This window comes from Protopterus annectens, chromosome 3.part1, assembly GCF_019279795.1.
Source record: "Protopterus annectens isolate FY-2018-M chromosome 3.part1, PAN1.0, whole genome shotgun sequence".
In the NCBI taxonomy this organism is placed as follows: domain Eukaryota; kingdom Metazoa; phylum Chordata; order Ceratodontiformes; family Protopteridae; genus Protopterus; species Protopterus annectens.
Genome location: NC_056732.1, coordinates 1808786992 through 1808805669, shown reverse-complemented (window position 1 = coordinate 1808805669; position 18678 = coordinate 1808786992).

The following is an 18678-nucleotide window of genomic DNA, read 5'->3' as shown; positions in this document are numbered from 1 at the left end:
TGATGGCCATGAGGTGAGGTATGTGTTATAACATGATCATGCAGGGGTGTTCTCCAGAGCATTGAACCATAACTATCACTGCACAGATATGTTCCCCATGTTTCAGATTGCCGTAATTGAGTCCATATTGAGTACCTGATTTGTATCATTGAGTATCAAGACCCACAGTTTATTTCTTGGCTGTCCCTGTTGCACCATTGGACTTTCACCTGAACTTGGCATGATGAGGGCACTATAGGGGAAGCACAGGCCATTGCCAGTATCAAGATTCTCAGGGGTGACAGGTGCAGGCCCTGTCTGGCAAAGCATCATGGTCTGTCAACCATGTTATTCCAGGCAGAGAGATGCTGGATACTCTTTGAATTACACCAGTACATTACACAATTGTGGAATACAATCCTTGTCCCTGTACTGCTGCATCATTCTGGCCAATGGCAGAATGCTACCCAGGACTTGGGACATACCTGCATGGGCTACAAGACCTGATGGTTCCTACATGTGTTTCCATGCAGTCAAGGCTACTGCATCATAGGTCTTGCACAACAACATAGAATATGCCAGAGACATGTGTATAGTTCAAGTGGCAGTCTGAGTGTATGGGTATGTGGCTAATCATGGCAGACAGGTAGTTGACAGTATGTTTGCTGTCATATAGCTTGGTGTGTAACATAGTGCTAGAGTTTACATTCACAAATGCGTACTGTTGGCCATGTTTCTGGCTACATGTTCTGAGGAGTGATACAATTATGCAAACTATGTCATACAGTCTTTGTAATCTGTTGTCTGTCTATTCCAACTTGGGAGGCCTCTTGCTTGGCCAGAAACTTAGAGGCCTCTGTGGATGTGTGTGAATTCTGGTGGCATGTGTGTGTGTCCTTACTGTATTCTGGTATGGGTATGTGTTGGTTGTGGTGATGGGATGCATGTGTTAACCTACACCTCTTGACTGTCTAGTCCAGTCATGGGTGTAGAATGGACTGCCTCCAAGCTCACCCCTGTAGCTGCAACCCAGACAATGTGTGGGGTGTTGTGTTAGGTGGGTTTGGCAGTGTACATGTCTTAGAGATTGCATTCCCCCAGGATGGCCACATACACAAAGCTAACCTTAGTAAACACCAGTAGCTGACTAGTGGACATGCCTATATGAGCATTCAGTACTACAAGTACCATGTACTGTATTTAGTTTACTTACTGCTTATGCAGATGTTTTAGACAGTGATGCTCACAAGTACATATTTGTGTTATGGACGTGGCAACACTAGCTATTACAGGAACATGGTAGCTACCTTTAGTAGCAGTCCCCCTCTGAGGACCACATCACATCCTGATAGTTGAGTACAGCTGATGCACATATCAACAGGGCTGTATCCTTGTCTGGGTATATGCTCACATACCCACCAGAACCATGAGCTCCATTGGCCACAGACACCCACTCCCCACACAGAGTCAAATATCAATAGACTCTGCTGCCAATATCGACATGATCAGGATATGATCAGATAGTGTAAGCCATCACCTGTGAAGCAGCTATTACACATAGGCAGCGGTTTCCTACATCTTACACTCCTACAGCAGATGTCACACTAGAGTTAAGGATGATATGCATTTCATTACCAGTACTGTCCACATATTTCCAAGCAGCTGTTAGTCCACCAATGAGAAGTTAGGCTACACAAACCTAAACGTTCAACCAGTGTGTGTCTACTGTGAATATCCACTCTATGTAGGTGTGCACATAGCCATTTGGCACAGCTCTATAACAAGGGTAAGTACACATTTGCAGAACATGTACACATGCACAGCTGTCATTGCTTGCAAACAATACTAGGGAGGTGGATATTAGGCAATGTGGACCTTTATGAAGGCTCAAAAGACAAACCCACCACCGTATATAGCACAAGTAACCATAAACTGAGGGTAATGCTACTCAATGCCAGAAGCCTGGACCTCACATTGCATGCACTCGAGGCACTCCTCTGTATGGAGAACATTGATATCTGTGCAGTAACAGGAACCTGGTTTAAGGCTCCAGAGAGCACCACAGCACTACCAGGCTATAACTCATACCACACCTTTCGGCCACAGAACCTGGACCGAAACACAAATGGTGGGGGTGAATCCATATTCATCAAGACACTCACACCTCCAGGTTAGTGGCGCAGCATGATGCATCACAGATCATCCAAATGCAACTAACAATGACCAAAACTGCATTCCAAATTGTAGCTTGCTACAGATTGCCCACCATGACCCAGGACCCACAATCTGCATTTCCGGAGACACTGGGACATATGAAGATCCTACCAAACACCCTAATACTGGGTGATTTCAACTAACCAAACATTAACTGGGAGAACTACTCAAGTACTAACTCCCTTGCCCAGGGCTTCCATGAATGTATACACTCAAACATCCTGCATCAACTGGTCAACACCCCCACCAGAGGGAACAACATATTGGACCTGGTCATCACCAACATGGGCGACCAGTGTTCCACACCTGACGTCAACCCCTCACTGGTTAGATCAGACCATGGGCTAATCACTCTGGATATTCACATTCCGCCCACAACCCCAAACAAGGAAACCAATGTGAAATACTTTTCTGAAGCAAACTTCACAATGCTTAAGACTGAGGCTAAAAGGTTCACAGCCACCACGACAATGGACAATGCTGACCAGGATGCTGAAACCTATACAAAGACACTCTATGATCATCTGCAGGAATGCATGGATCGTGCTATCCCAAGGTAAACCAAGACTCTCTCCTCCAAGAAAAGGAAACCAGTCTGGTGAACCCCTGCCATAAACAGGCTCTACGATAGAAGGAGGATACTAGTACAGATAAGAGCGAACTCCCTAGAAGGAAAGACATCCCTGAGCAGTATCTGCAAGACACTACGGTCCCTCATGAATTCTTCCAAGGCTAGCTTTGAAAGAGATAATTCCAAGGACTCTAATGATGACCACAAAGCATTCTATAGCTATGTCAAGAACCTAAGTGGATACTCTCAGATCTGCTCTGAGTTGGTGCAGACTGGCAGACAATACACTGAACCGACTGATATTGCCAACATTTCGGCAGACATGTTCAGTGCAAACTTTACACCCCTCTCACCCCCGAAAGGGCCCATAACCATACCAGAAGAATGTACAACCCCAGCAATCACCGACACACAGGTTAAAACAGCCCTATCCAAGGCCAAGAACACAGCCTCAATGGGACCAGACGGTGTCCCACGCTGTGTCTTACAAGTGCTCCAAAATGAACTAACCCCTCACCTAAACACACTGTTCAAACACAGCCACTCTACAGGCTACGTACCCACAGAGTGGTGCACAGCAACAGTTATCACACTCCACAAAGGTGGCGCCACAACGGACCACAGGAACTATTGCCCTATAAGGCTGACTAGCTTGGTCTGCAAGGTTATGGAGCACATCATCATGGATCTCATTCACATAGACATTGGGTACTTCCAAACCTTTGACCCCACCCAGTTTGGCTTTGTTAAGGGCAGACCATGCCTCCTAAACCTGGTGGACTTCTTTGAAACAGTTACCAAGGTATTAGATGAGGGTAAGGAGGTCCACACAACCTACCTTGACCTCACAAAGGCTTTCAACACCATTCCCCATTCTGGTATTATAGACATACCCATCAACCTGAACATTAACCCCTACGTCACAAGATGGTTTGCAAAGTGGCTCATGGACATATCCCACACAATGAGAGTTGCAAACCCTAGGTCCGACTGTAAACCAGTTACAAGTGGTGTCCCCCAGGGATCAGTCCTAGGACCCCTCATGTTCAGTATATACTTCTCTGAGGTACAGGCAAGCACAGGAGGACTTTGGCTGAAAAGGTTTGCAGATGACTGCAAACTAGGGGCCATAATTGGTTTCCTAGCTGATACAGACACCCTCCAGAAGGATCTCACTGAGACAGATACCTGGTGTCAATATCATGAATTCAAGCTGAATGCCAAAAGGTGCATAGTCATCCCCTTTGGAAGAAACTAATTACCCGTAGAATACCACATATGTGGTAGTCCCCTACATACAGAAAAAGTAATAAGGGATCTGGGAATCCAAGTAGATAGCAATCTCTCAATATCTAACCATATTGCCAAGGTGGTTAGAATATCCTTCTACGTGGCCCCCCCAATCTCAAATGGGTTCGCATCCAGAACAAAGGAGGCCATTGTGCCTCTCTACTCATCACTTATTAGACCCATTAAAGAATACAACACTCCATTTGGGATGTACCTTACAAGACAACTGCAACAGCTTGAAAGACCACAAAAGTATCACACCAAGAGGATTACTGACCTCAAACAGATGACCTATGCAGTCCAACTAAAGAAACTCCAGCTGTACTCGGTTGCATACCGCGTACTCAGAGGTGATCTCTGCTTGACATACAAGGCCCGTGTCCAACCCAGTATTGATGGATATGCTCCACCTAAACAAAAGCCCCTGAGAGCCACATGCTCTAGGGATATAATCCTAACCATAATGATAACTAGGACATGCTGGAGGGATAGATTCCTAACCCAGAGACTCCCCATGCTTTGGAACATGATTCCAATGCATATCAGGCAGGGCCCCTCACTAGCACTCTTCAAGAGAAACCTTGATGGGTGGCTGGGAGACAGACATGTACTTCGGGGATCACTGCAGTGGCTCTGCTGGACAGAGGCACAGGGAATTAATGGCTCTACTATTCAGAGGCACAGAGAACTAACCTAAGGGGGTGGAGGAACCCAACACACTCTAGCTAGGCTTATAAATGCCCTTGGGCAGACAGCCTAGTACCTACCTATGAACCTATTACATGTCTTATGTGCATGGATACTTAACTAGCTCTTCCATTTTACTTTGCTATCATGCTGATAAACTGTCGGGTGACTACAAGTCATATGTATCCTGTTATTGTGTATTGTAAATGCCAATAGACATAACTAATGTTTGCCTAACAAAACAGTAATGCTATGTAAAATGTAATACATATCTGCCTACAATACTGTACATTACACAGTTATTGGCACAATATCCCACAATGCAAATCAAAATTGCACAGTAGGCCCACCCCCGACATGTTATTCTCAGTAATACACCCATACATATGCCTACTGTTACAATATATCAGCATATATATCCCCTGTTATAGCACATACTTGTTGGACCAACCCTGCCACTGACAGCGGCTGGAGAGGAATTGTTGGGTTCAAAGCCCTTATATTGCATCCCTTGTGGTGTATGAGGTGTTTGCCTTGTGACCTACATCAGTACACACATAAATACTACAAGCATCACTATGCTCAACAATACATCGTTACAAGATAACTGTTTCCACTATATGCATTGCGTACACTTTAATTATTACAGAACAGGTACTACATACACAGACATACTGAGTGTTCTACATACCTTACTAGTAACTCGAGGTGCCATTGACTGTTATTCAGTCTTTTTCAGTTTGTGTTTCAATCTTCTTTGTAATGTTCTGCTGGTATATACAGATGGTTTGAATGTGTGACAAGCCATCCTTTTATAGTTAAATATCAGTAACATGTGCTATCCTGACCACCAACTGGTGTTCCAAAGTAGTTAATTACATGCACATCAGCTCTGCAGCTACTCCATTAGCCAATACCATGGCAACAGTGGTGTATAACTGAGTACTCCACTTGGGCATTGTCCCTTTGCCTTACTTTCGAGGAAGACAGCCTTTATGTGTTGTTTGTGATGTATTGCAACAGCTATATGGAGACACACAGAGATATATAAGCTTCATGACTCCCGTGGATTGTGTGTAATGCCTAGAAGATGTTGTTCTACATGTGAGTACAGCTGTTATATTTCAGAACATTGCTACTTATGCAGGGTTTGTTTGTACCTGATACTTCTGCAGATGTTTCAGTCTGGCAAGGATGTTTGGGCAGCTCAAGGCTGTATGGCTATTCATATAATGTTTGGTGGTTTACAGTGTGCTCACCAGACATCTTTGCTTTGGTATAAATGTGTATCATACTGTGCTGATAATCAGTAATTGGTAACACTTCCTGGTTGTCTGTGTATTTCTGTCATAAGTATTTGCAGTCATTGGAGTTGAGTTGGTGACTGACCCTCTTTGGCTCATGTCCATAGCACATATTTGTAATAGTCTATAGGCATATACTCTCCATATCCTTTGTTCATATAGTTTGGTCATGGCGGAATCTGTGATTGCTATGGTCCATGTTATACTCATATATGAACACGTCAACCGCTGTATACGGGATACCTACGGAATCCCAAATGCACACAATTCCGACTCCCACAGTACCGGGCCCAGACTCCCAAACCCCACATTACTGAACACTCAAACTCACGACAGTCAAACTCGCAAAAGTAACACAAACAAAGAGCACACATACGCACACACAGACACACTGCTACCCACCACATCCAAACAAACCATCCTACACTATAAGGAGCAGGCAAGCCCTAAACCCCCCATGTGGGTTGATGTGCCCCCCACACCCCCCTACTTTAATATTCTACCTCCGAGATCGCAGAAACAGACACACAAGGCAAACACACACCCACACATTACAGTCCCCCACAAACACACAACACACTCAGAACACACACTTACACTAAAGCCCTCAGAAACACACTTACACACAGTAACCTACCTGAACCGCAACACCAGAAGCACTAACTCAAAGTCCCTTAACATCGGGATTTTAAAACTCGCGCTTCTGGTGTTTCAGTACTGTGGTCTTTCGGCCTTTAAGCCTCGGGATTACACGCGTCGGTAAGTCAAGCATTCGGTATTTGGTAAATATCCCATTTATATGTACCTCCATGGTTGTGTAGATGTTGTTAACCTATCTAAATATCTACATATATATATGTATATCCCCAAATATCGACATATATCTCTCTCTCTATATATATATATATATGTTGATTTTTTATATAAGTATATATATATATATATATATATATATATATATATATATATATATATTTATATTTATATCTATATATATATCTATATATCTATCTATAGCATACACCTTTCATTGGGTACATGGCAGTTTTTTTCTATTTCCACACAATCCTCCCTTCTGTGTTTTAACCTGTCAGGATACACAACTGCTGTTGATACATCTCAGGTAGCTTAGTGGTAGGTTACTATGAAGATTGTGTACATGGTTGCGTGTTATAATCCTGGCAGTGGTCATTTTACCTCTTAGAGCAGACACTGGTAGTGCAAGGGTGATTAACGCACATTTCAGCGGTTGTGAGAGGCTTTGTCTGTGATCTGCGTGATGTTCAGCAAAGGTTAAACCTGTGTGGCGCTTATCCATGTAGTCATGTTTAAGCGCCGCTTACCGGCACTTACCGGTGCAATAACCCACTAATGACTGCTTAAAAGTGCTTTAATCACCCTGCATCCAACATCCCTTATTCGGGACCTCAAAATGATGTAACAGCCCTTGCAGGTCTTGAAACCGGGACCATGAACACCACAGTCACTGGCATTACCACTGAGGCATCTGAGATCTGTGCAGCTTTCATGGTGCTCAGTATGTACAGTGTACTACAGCCGTTCCTCACTACTGCAAACAAATTTGTAAGTCAGTTGGTGTACATATGTATGATACCTGTTAATGTTCATATGTTTGTTGAAGTCAGTGTTGCAATGTGACCTGACAGGGTGTATTATGGATGAGAATGGTTCTTGTTTTGTGTCCTTTTTAGATTGTCCCCATACTCCATGTGTACCCCTGCAGTTCATGTAATGAATATCTGACATAGGCCCTCCTTGAGGCATATTCCATTAGCCAGTGGTCCTCCCCCACACCAATCTCCACATACACAGTAACCATTGCTTCTATGGGGAATTAAGTTAATATTAATAGTTATAATATCAGAGCTGCATGTGTTTTGCATACACTTCTATCCACTTGGAATGCTTCTGTGTCACAAAGTGTGTTTATAGATATATATATATGGATGTTTTTAGTTGTTGACTAAATTTTGTATACCTTTTTAAATTTTGTATACTTTTTGTATATAGTCTCTATACATTGTTTCTGTTAATATGTGATATACTTAACTACTTACTATTGTATTGTGCTTGTGAATGTTTTAAAAAGTTTTAAATGTTTCTAGTTATTCATACATAATGTCGTTGCTTGCAACAATAGCAAGTGTTTTAGCTCTTTTATTGAGCAATAGCTATTATCTGGGACAATTAGCCCTATACTCTGACTAACTAATCAAGATATTAATTGACTGATTAATTTATGGATACGTTTTACCAATTAGAAGTACTATATAAGTCCTGCTTTATTTTATATGAGCTAGATCTGAAGAAGCGTACAGTGTGTACGAGAAAGCGCTCATCTTCCCTGTGTTTTATACCAATAAAGAAGATTTCTTTTGCTGCATCACCGTGGAGTTTTCCTCATCCTTGTGTTTCAAAAACTTTTATTCATTTAAGCTTTAGAGGTGAGGATCTTTGGAGGTTATCGCTGGGATTGTGACATACATTTTTGCTCTTTTGTATTTTATCCTCGGCTACCTACACACGATAGATGCTATCGCAATAGAGTTGGATTATGCTCCGAACAAACTGAATGCGAAAAGACAATGGAACAGCTTATTGGAATCTAAGGAGAATCCGCTGTTAAATATCAATATGGAGCATACAGCTACAACATCTAATACTGAAAAAGGTAACATTGATAAAATGAAAGATTTTAATGTTACCTTTCGTGAACTAGAAAACACAATGTACAAACTGTATAGACTAACCTGGCAAAGACGCCATCTAGAAGCATGTCTACACTTCAAATTAATTCCGAGAGGTATGAGGGTTCTAGTCATGCCCTCATATGGTGAAACTTACCCTGAGCTACTTAGGAAGTGGCAACAACTAAACCTTGACCTAGGGTTTAGTTATATAAAGCTATTGATAGAACATTTTCTTCCCATAGAGAAAGATCTTCATTCACGAGCTGAATCTCTGAGTAAAGACATATCAACTAATTTTAAGGAGGAAAATTTTCAGCAGAGACTCGATAGTATGTTCAATCAACTTTTTGCCTATGGTGAAAAACTGCAACAATAAAAACGCGTAAGCTACATAGGGATCACATGGACTTTGCCAATAATAATGTTTTTTCCTGGCCAAGATACAGTGAAACTAATGCCAATGGAAATGTTTTCCCTACCAGCTCTGATTCTAACCAAGAACATTCTATGAATCAGAGCTATGCTTCAGCAGTAACGAGCATCGGTTCCACCTTAAGAGAATCAGCTGCTATAATTGCAACCCCTTTGGCGTCTTCTTCCTCGACGCACACGCAGAATAATACAATAAGGGACACTCCCCCATGTAACCAGCAAGCTCTCGCTCAACAGGATGAAAATGTACGAGGTGCAAAACCGAAGATTAAACAGGGAAACATAGAAGGTTTTTTACCCCTTCCACTGAAGTTTCGGCGGAATTTTCAAAGCAGGTCAAGGAGCAGAGGCCGCACCAAGAGGAAGTTTTCAGGAGAAGAAACGACATCAAACAGGAATCGGAAAAGGGAACAGAGAATTTAGTCTTTAACCTATCTCAACGGACCCTTACAGAGACTGATTATAATTTACTGAATAAAGGACTCTCCTTCATTCCAGCCCAGGTTAGTAACATAAGCGAAGTTCTTACTGACCTGCGGCTTTTTACTCGCAAAATCAATTTGAAATGTATGTTTAAGAATAAAATGCAATGTAATGAAGGTAGTCAAGAATATAGTAAGAATTTTAGAAGGAAAAGTGTCTTTACACCATCACAAATACCTGTCACAGAATGTTTCATCAGGGCCTGTGAAACAGACTTTTATAGATATTTTAATAGTGAAAGAAAGGCTAATCTATACACTAATTTGTCACATGCTGAATGGGAAGCACTTTATGCACTGCAACATGATAAGGGGATAATTATAAAGCCTGCAGATAAAGGGGGTGGGATAGTAGTCTTAGACTATTCCACTTACAACACATTGATGTTGACCATGCTTAGAGAAACTGATACCTATAAAGAAATTTATACTAATGACTTGACTAAAGTTATTTTCTCTGTACATCAAGAATTATATGACTTCTTAATGTGCAGGCAGATAGATCAAGTTCTATATCAATACTTTATGATAGAGCAACCGAAGATCCCCTATATAAAAGGGTTGCCGAAGATACATAAAGGGACAATACCACCACCACTACGACCTATAGTAGTTGGACAAGGATGGGTTACGGAAAGGATGTCAGCCTTTATTGAAAAAAAGCTTAGACCCATTATTAATGATATTAGTTCGATTCTAAAAGATACATATCAACTATTAGAGGTACTAGCTAGTTTTAAAGAAGGCATACCCAAAGATAGCATTTTAATCACTATGGACATGAGGAATCTTTTTACATCCATTCCTAATGGCTATGGATCAGAGGCCATTAGACACATCCTGCATAACAATGATAGCTACAGTAATAATGACAAAATTTTACTGAACGCTGTTTTAGACCTTGTACTGAATAACAATGTTTTTTTGTATGACAAGAAACTGTTTTTGCAACAATGGGGAGTGGCCATGGGCACTCCCTGTGCAAACACTTATGCAAACCTTGTTGTATACTACTGGGAATGTATGCACTTGTTCAATCATGCCTATTTTGGTAAAATGCTACTATATAAAAGATTCGTAGATGACATCATAATCTTTTGGGATGGCACCCTACAAGAGTTCTTAGACTTGGTAAAAGACTTAGAAACTACGACATCTTTTTTAGATTCACTTTTGAACATTCTATGACTGAAATTAATTTTTTGGATGTCACCATTACTAAAGATGAATATGGTAAACTGAGTCATACAATTTACAGGAAACCATGTTGGAAGAATACACTATTAGAATTTAGTAGCATGCATCCCAGACATATATTTCAAAACATAGTTAAAGGTCAGTATATAAGAGTCAATAAACTTTGCAAGGGACAAGATGATAGAATAGAACAAATAGTGAAACTAGAAGACATGTTCATAGAAAGGAACTATGATAGACAATTGATCCAGCGAATGAAATTATTAACTGGATCTTCTCCCACCCCTTCTACATGTAGGAAAAGGTCCCAACATACATATATTGCACCTAGGTCATATAAGGAAGTTATACCTTTTCAAACCAGATACACTAGTGACAATAGAAATATTACTAATATCATTCGTAAAAATTGGTGCATATTACTTACTAATGATGAGGTGAAGGACATTATAGGGGTTAAACCTAGTTTTCTATATACCAATGGCAAGAACCTCAAAAGATTGCTATGTATTGAAAAATCAGACCATGAAGTATATAGGACAACAAATAAGACACAGAGAAATATAGAAGGAGAATCAATTAATTTGAATGAGACAGGGACCTATCCATGTAATAAATGCAATATGTGCATTTACATTTCAGAAGATATAGAATTTACGCACCCCCGACTAAATATTAACTTTAAACCAATGTTTAGATCAACTTGCACCAGTTCAAATTTGATATATTTAGCTAATTGTCTGGATTGTGATGCGTTCTATATTGGGATGACAACAAGATCCCTGAAGGAACGCATCTACAACCATACCTATGACATCAGGAGAAAAGATCAGAAGAGTGCTCTAACTAAACACATATTGAACAATCCAGAGCACAGATTCAGATTTAGAACGCTGCAACTAGTATGTCCGAGTGATAGGAAAGGGGATACCTTCAATGAACTAGAAAGTATAGAGCTACAATGGATTTTAAAGTTTAAAGCACATCATACCCCAGGCTTAAATCAATATGTTAGTGTAAGATCAGTTCTGAAAAAAAGAAGCCTGAAATAATACAGTGTCCCTGTTTTTCTTATATATTAGCAGTTTTTGTGAATTTTTTGCTATATACATTACTAGTTCTCTTTTTTAAGTAACCTATTATTTTTAATTTCTCCTAGAGACACATATACCTTCATGTCATACATATATTTAGAATATATACACATTTATACTAATGGTTATATATATATATTTTTATGTGTATAGACCTTCAAAAACCATTTTCTTTTTATCTTTTATACATTTGATATTGATGTTCTTTGTAATTGATTAAATATGAAATAATTATTATTTTTACTTCTACTACATAGTTATTTATTTATTTATTTATATACTATAACATGTATTTCATGAATAATATATAACATATGATGATTATATTGCTTCTATTTTAAATATTTACACGACATTTTTAAGATGGTTTTTATTCTATGATTCAGAGTCCCCTTGGAACATAATTTGCACTTTCTATATATTTATATTATATTATAATACTTCATAGCTTATCCATAAACACTCATATATTAACATTTAAATATTTATATAAGTAACATCACACAGGTCTCGTTGTTTTAGGTGGTTTTAGCTCAAGTGTATTACGTCAATGTAACTCATTGCCATAACAGTTACATTTTTCTGACGTTTTATTGACTTTATCTCTGCTAGTGATTTCCACAGTCTGTTTTCTATATGGATCTTTTTGTTAAGCCAGTGAAGCATCAGTTTCATTGTGATATGTAAACTGGTCCAAAATTCTTATCAGTTCTAAACTGCAACGTCAGTTTAAACACGTACAGCAACTTTTTGAGTTTAGTAAGCCATATTTTTTGAGTCGGATAATTATGCTTTTTAATAGCGACACAGGCTTCTAACAGCGGCAAGCTGTCTCATGACGATACAACATATTCTTCATTATTTTGCATATAACAGTCATCCTCTTATAGAACATGATACTAGAGCAATTGAGATTTTCTCAGATAGACATCAAACACTATGAATGAATTGTTTTTTATTGTTGCTGATCCTTTACATACACATGCACTTTATCATATACACTGCTTTTTTATGGATGTTTTTAGTTGTTGACTAAATTTTGTATACTTTTTAAATTTTGTATACTTTTTGTATATAGTCTCTATACATTGTTTCTGTTAATATGTGATATACTTAACTACTTACTATTGTATTGTGCTTGTGAATGTTTTAAAAAGTTTTAAATGTTTCTAGTTATTCATACATAATGTCGTTGCTTGCAACAATAGCAAGTGTTTTAGCTCTTTTATTGAGCAATAGCTATTATCTGGGACAATTAGCCCTATACTCTGACTAACTAATCAAGATATTAATTGACTGATTAATTTATGGATACAACGTTTTACCAAATAGAAGTACTATATAAGTCCTGCTTTATTTTATATGAGCTAGATCTGAAGAAGCGTACAGTGTGTACGAGAAAGCGTTCATCTTCCCTGTGTTTTATACCAATAAAGAAGATTTCTTTTGCTGCATCACCGTGGTGTTTTCCTCATCCTTGTGTTTCAAAAACTTTTATTCATTTAAGCTTTAGTGGTGAGGATCTTTGGAGGTTATCGCTGGGATTGTGACATACATAATAGCTATAGATGTTACTATATATATATATATATATATATATATATATATATATATATATATATATATATATATATATATATATATATATATATATATATATATATATATATATATATATATATATATATATAGATATATTTAATATTAATTTGTAACACATACATATGTAGACTTGTATATGTTGATTCACACATTACAGTACATTACAATGTACTGTACATATGTACACAAAGTGACTGTCCCATTTGTGGTCAGTACTGTGAAATGCCTGTAGTATAAGGTATAGTCTAACGACCACTAAACATAAATACAGATTAGATGGCTTAGCGGTAGGTCCCATGACTATGGTGTGCCTGGTCCAGGGTTCAACACCTGCGATGTATTAGACATGTTTTACTACAGAATAAGGCTAATTTAAGCAGTTGTAACCAGGTTTAAAGGTGTTTGTGCGACATTATACCAGTGGTTGTACACAGTTAAACAAACTTTATATCCTACAACCTGTGCACGCAAATATGGCCACTTCTGCTAACTACTCCAGATATATACATTTCAGTGACATAACATCTCACTATGTGCTTACATAACATTACATTGTCTGTTAACTGTACTCTCCAGCGCACATGGGCTTATGTGGGTTCCAAGTGTTTATTCTTCTGAGAAATACTCCTACTCTATGCATCACCCATACTCACAAATCTTCGACAATCAGACCTAAAGAAACTCGAAGCCTTCTACAATAAAATTGCAAATTGTGCATCAGGGGGCTCTCACTGCAGTTACCACTGTGTCTCCCTTAGAAACCTACACTGGCTTGAGCTCCCTCAACTCCTACACCTAACCCAATTTACCTTTGCTCATAAACTTGTAAACCACCCTCTTAAAATTCCCTTACTTCATACACTTCTCCAACCCTACCAATCCTCCAGACCCCTTCGCTCCTGCAACAAAAATCTACTCCAAGTCACCAAACCCAACAACTCTGCAGGGGAAGTGTTATTCTCCTACTCCATATCCAAAATTTGTAACTCACTTCCCACTGCCATAACTACCGTCCCTTCCAGCAGGCTCTTCAAAAATGCTCTTAAAGCACACCTTAAATCTCACTGGCTATGTCCTTGTCCATACTAACCCCTCTTCTCCTGTACCACTAATTAGCTGCCAGCTCTACTATTAGCTGTCAACAGGTTATCAGCATTTTATATCCTTTGACTAGCAGATGATTGCAGTACAATGTTTATTCTTTTCTCTATGTGAGAAATTAATACTACTAGGCAAATGTCTTGCAACTTATATTGTTATTATACTCTGACATATGTCATTACCTGTCAGATTGTCTTTGCAATAAATACTCTGTTTTATTTTCCTCTGAAATGCTAGCTTATGCTCTTATATTATGTGAAATTTTGCTTGTCTGAATATATGGAGCCTTCCTTGTGATATACTCTGACATATAGGTCATTTCTCCTGTTGAACTATGTCTTTACTATAATTATATTGTATCTTTTTTCATCTGATATGCTAATAAATGTAAATCTCATATGTCTGAATATATGGAGCTTTTCTCCCCGGGCCTCCAATGAAAATGGGCATATACCCAGTCAGACTTTCCCGGTCAACAAATGTAAAATAAATAAATAAATAACTAAATAAGTAAATAAATATATGCAAGCTGTGGTTAAGGTATACTATGTAACATGTAAAACATCTCTGACTTTATTGGGATTTGAACCACGAACGCACAGATATTATGCAAATGCTGTAGCCATTACACTATTGACATTAACGTTCCTTCTGCCTATTTCCTATGTCCATGAATCCTATGTGTAAGCTTGGCTACACAAGAGGCGCAGTCACCCACACTCAGTGAACTTCATGAAATACCGACATAACACATGAATTGAGAGACTATACATTAAAATCCTAACTACATTTGGCATAGCCCCTCACTGACACACTTCAGGGGAAACCTTGATGTGTGACTGGGCAACAGTATATACACCTCTGGGATCATGTGTCCCAGAAACATACAGCCAGGCTGTGGGGGAGCCACTCCAGTTTTATAACTGCAAGACCTGTTGGGGAAATTGAATGCTGTTGGGTTGTCATGTTAACATGCACTTTTGAGATCACTATGTGCCCCTATCACCCTACAGCACCCCAGTCTTCAACAGCTTCCAGCAACTCTGCCTGGAATCACTTCATTGGCTATGCTTGACAGAGGCTCAGTTACTTCATCAATGGCACAGATAAAGCCACCACACTGTAGCTATGCTTCTAAATGCTCTTGGGCAGATAGCCTACTACCTATCTGTGAACCTCTACAGTGCAGGCCATCTCCAACATCATATGTGATTATACAGAGTTTTCTGATCACAATATACAGTGTAAAATCACCATGTAGTCAGACAACAGTTAAGTGCAGCACGAGCATACAGACTACTGATACTTAATCACTCCAAAAGCCTATCTTGGAAACTATTGGACATGTATAGGTTTCAGGCTTTGTATTGCTTACCAATAGATTACCTACAGGAAAGATGGGACACAAGCACAGATGGGAAACATGCCTGCAACAATGCCATACCAACTTGCATGTGTCAGCCTAAGGCTTTGGAATGCTGGGCAAGGCTATTGGCACCCCCATGGTGCCATTTTTAGGCAGGCCCCAGAGGTGAATCTCACCTCCATGTACTGCATAATAGCAGAATCAATGAGGGTTAGGCTACTCAACATCAGGGGTAGTACTCACAACATGTACGCACTCACAGCACCCCTCAGTATGGACATCAACATCTGTTCTGTGATTGGGACCTGTATAAGGCTCCTGTGAGCACACTGGCACTACCAGACTACAACCCATAACACACATTTCAGCCACTGAACATGGACTGGCACAGACATGGAGGGGGTGTATCCATATTCATCGGGGATACCTACACCTCCAAGTTAGTGGGGCAGCATAACACCTCTGTGATCATCCATGTGCAGCTAACATTGACCACGACTGCAATGCAAACTGTGAGCTGCTATAGATAACCCTCCATGACCCAGGAGCACCACTACAACTATCTGGAGACAGTGGTAAACATGACAGTCCTACCAGACACCCTGTTATTGGTCAATGTCGGCTACCCTACACTTAACTGGATAACCTACTCGAGTATTCACTTCCAGGCCCAGCACTTCCTGGGATTTATCACCTCATATGGCCTGTATCAGTTGGTAGACAGACTAATGAGAGGTGAAAACATACTAGAAGTGGTAATCACCGACATGTGCAACAGGTACACTACAGCGGAGGTAAACCGGTCACTGTTTAGATCTGACCATGAACTATTCACTGATAATTACCACTCCCAACCATCTCCCCCACCCAAGGAATACACAGTGAATACCTTTCCTACAGCTAAATTCACAGTACTAATGACAGAGGTGGGAGGGTTCACAGCCCTCACGCTCAAGGATGACACTGCTCAAGATACAGATAGAATTACAAATGCACTCTATAAGCACCTACAAAGATGTATGGGTCATGCTATCAATGGTAAACCAGGACTCGTTACTCCTACACAAGGACACCAGTCTGCTGGACCCCTGCAATATACAGGCTATACAACAGAAGTAGGACAGTAGTCGAGAACAACAGCAAATCCCAAGACATGCAGACATCCATGACCAGTTTTAGTAAGACACTGATGTTACTCATGTAATCATACAAGGCTGACATCCACAGGTAAATAGGCATGGATTCTGAAGATGACCACAAAGGCTTCTTTGGCTATGTCAAGCATCTAAGCAGTAATACACAGATTTGAACTGTGCTGGTACAATATTGCACTGAATATACTGACTGTACTGATATCACCAACACACTTGATGATACATTCAGTGCAAGATTCACCCCTACAGGGCCCACAACAATACCCAAAACATACAGTATCCAAGACATCAGAGACATACAGGTGGTAATGGCCCTTTCAAATGGCATGACAGAGCATCAATGGAGGCAGATGGTGTCCCAGACTGCATCCTGCAGACACTACAAGACAAAGTGACCCCCGCCTAATATAGCAATTCAACATCAGCCTCTACACAGGCTACATGCCCATTCAGTGGTGCATGGCAACAGCTATTCCACTCCATCAAGGTGGTGACACAAGTGACTATGGTACCTACCACCCCATAAGCCCGTGTAACCTGATCTGCATGGATATAGAGCGCATCCTCATGTCATTCATTAACATAAACAATGGTAACCTCCAGACACTTGACCCAACCCAGGTCAGCTTGATTGAATGCAGATCATGCCTACTGAATCTGTTTGACATCTTATAGTTACCTAGACTTTAGGTGTGGGGTGTGGTAGTTCACACATACTACCTGGACCTCGTCAAGGGTTTTGAAACCATTCCCCACTCAGGTATTATTTCTAAACTCACCAGCCAGTACATACACCCATATATCACAGATTGGTTTGCCAACAGGCTTACATGCAGAACCCACATGGTGAGCCTAGCAGCCTCCAGGTCCAACTCTTGACTCAGTCCTGGAACCCCTGTTGTTTGCCATATACTTCTCAGAGGTACGGGCTAACACAGGTGGACTACAGCAGACCGTGTTTGGAGATTACTGCAAACTGGGAGCCATTACTGACAGTCCAGCTGTCACAGATGTCCTTCAAGGGGCCTCAAATAGACCAACACAGGGTGTCAGAGTCATGGCCTCCAGCTAAAGGCCACATACTGCATGGTCATTCCATTTTGGGAAACTACACACACACATATTAACGCATGAGTGGCAGACACTATAATTCAGATGACGTAATGGGTATGTGGGGACTACATTAGATAGTGATCTCTCCTCTGGCAATCATATCTGCAAAGTAGTTAGGACATGTGTCTATGTAGGCTATCTGTTTACTTAAGGGCTCGCATCTAAACAGACTGAGGTTATTGTGCCCCTTTACTCATCACTCATCAATCCCATCATCGAGTATGATAACCCATTTTGGATGTACCTCAGAAGACACATCCAACAGCTGGAAGGGCCACGAATGTACCTCGCCAAGAGGAATAATGCCCTCAGACATGTGTCCTATGCTGCCAGAGTGCATAAACTCTTGCATTACTCAGTGACATCTCGTTTACTCAGAGA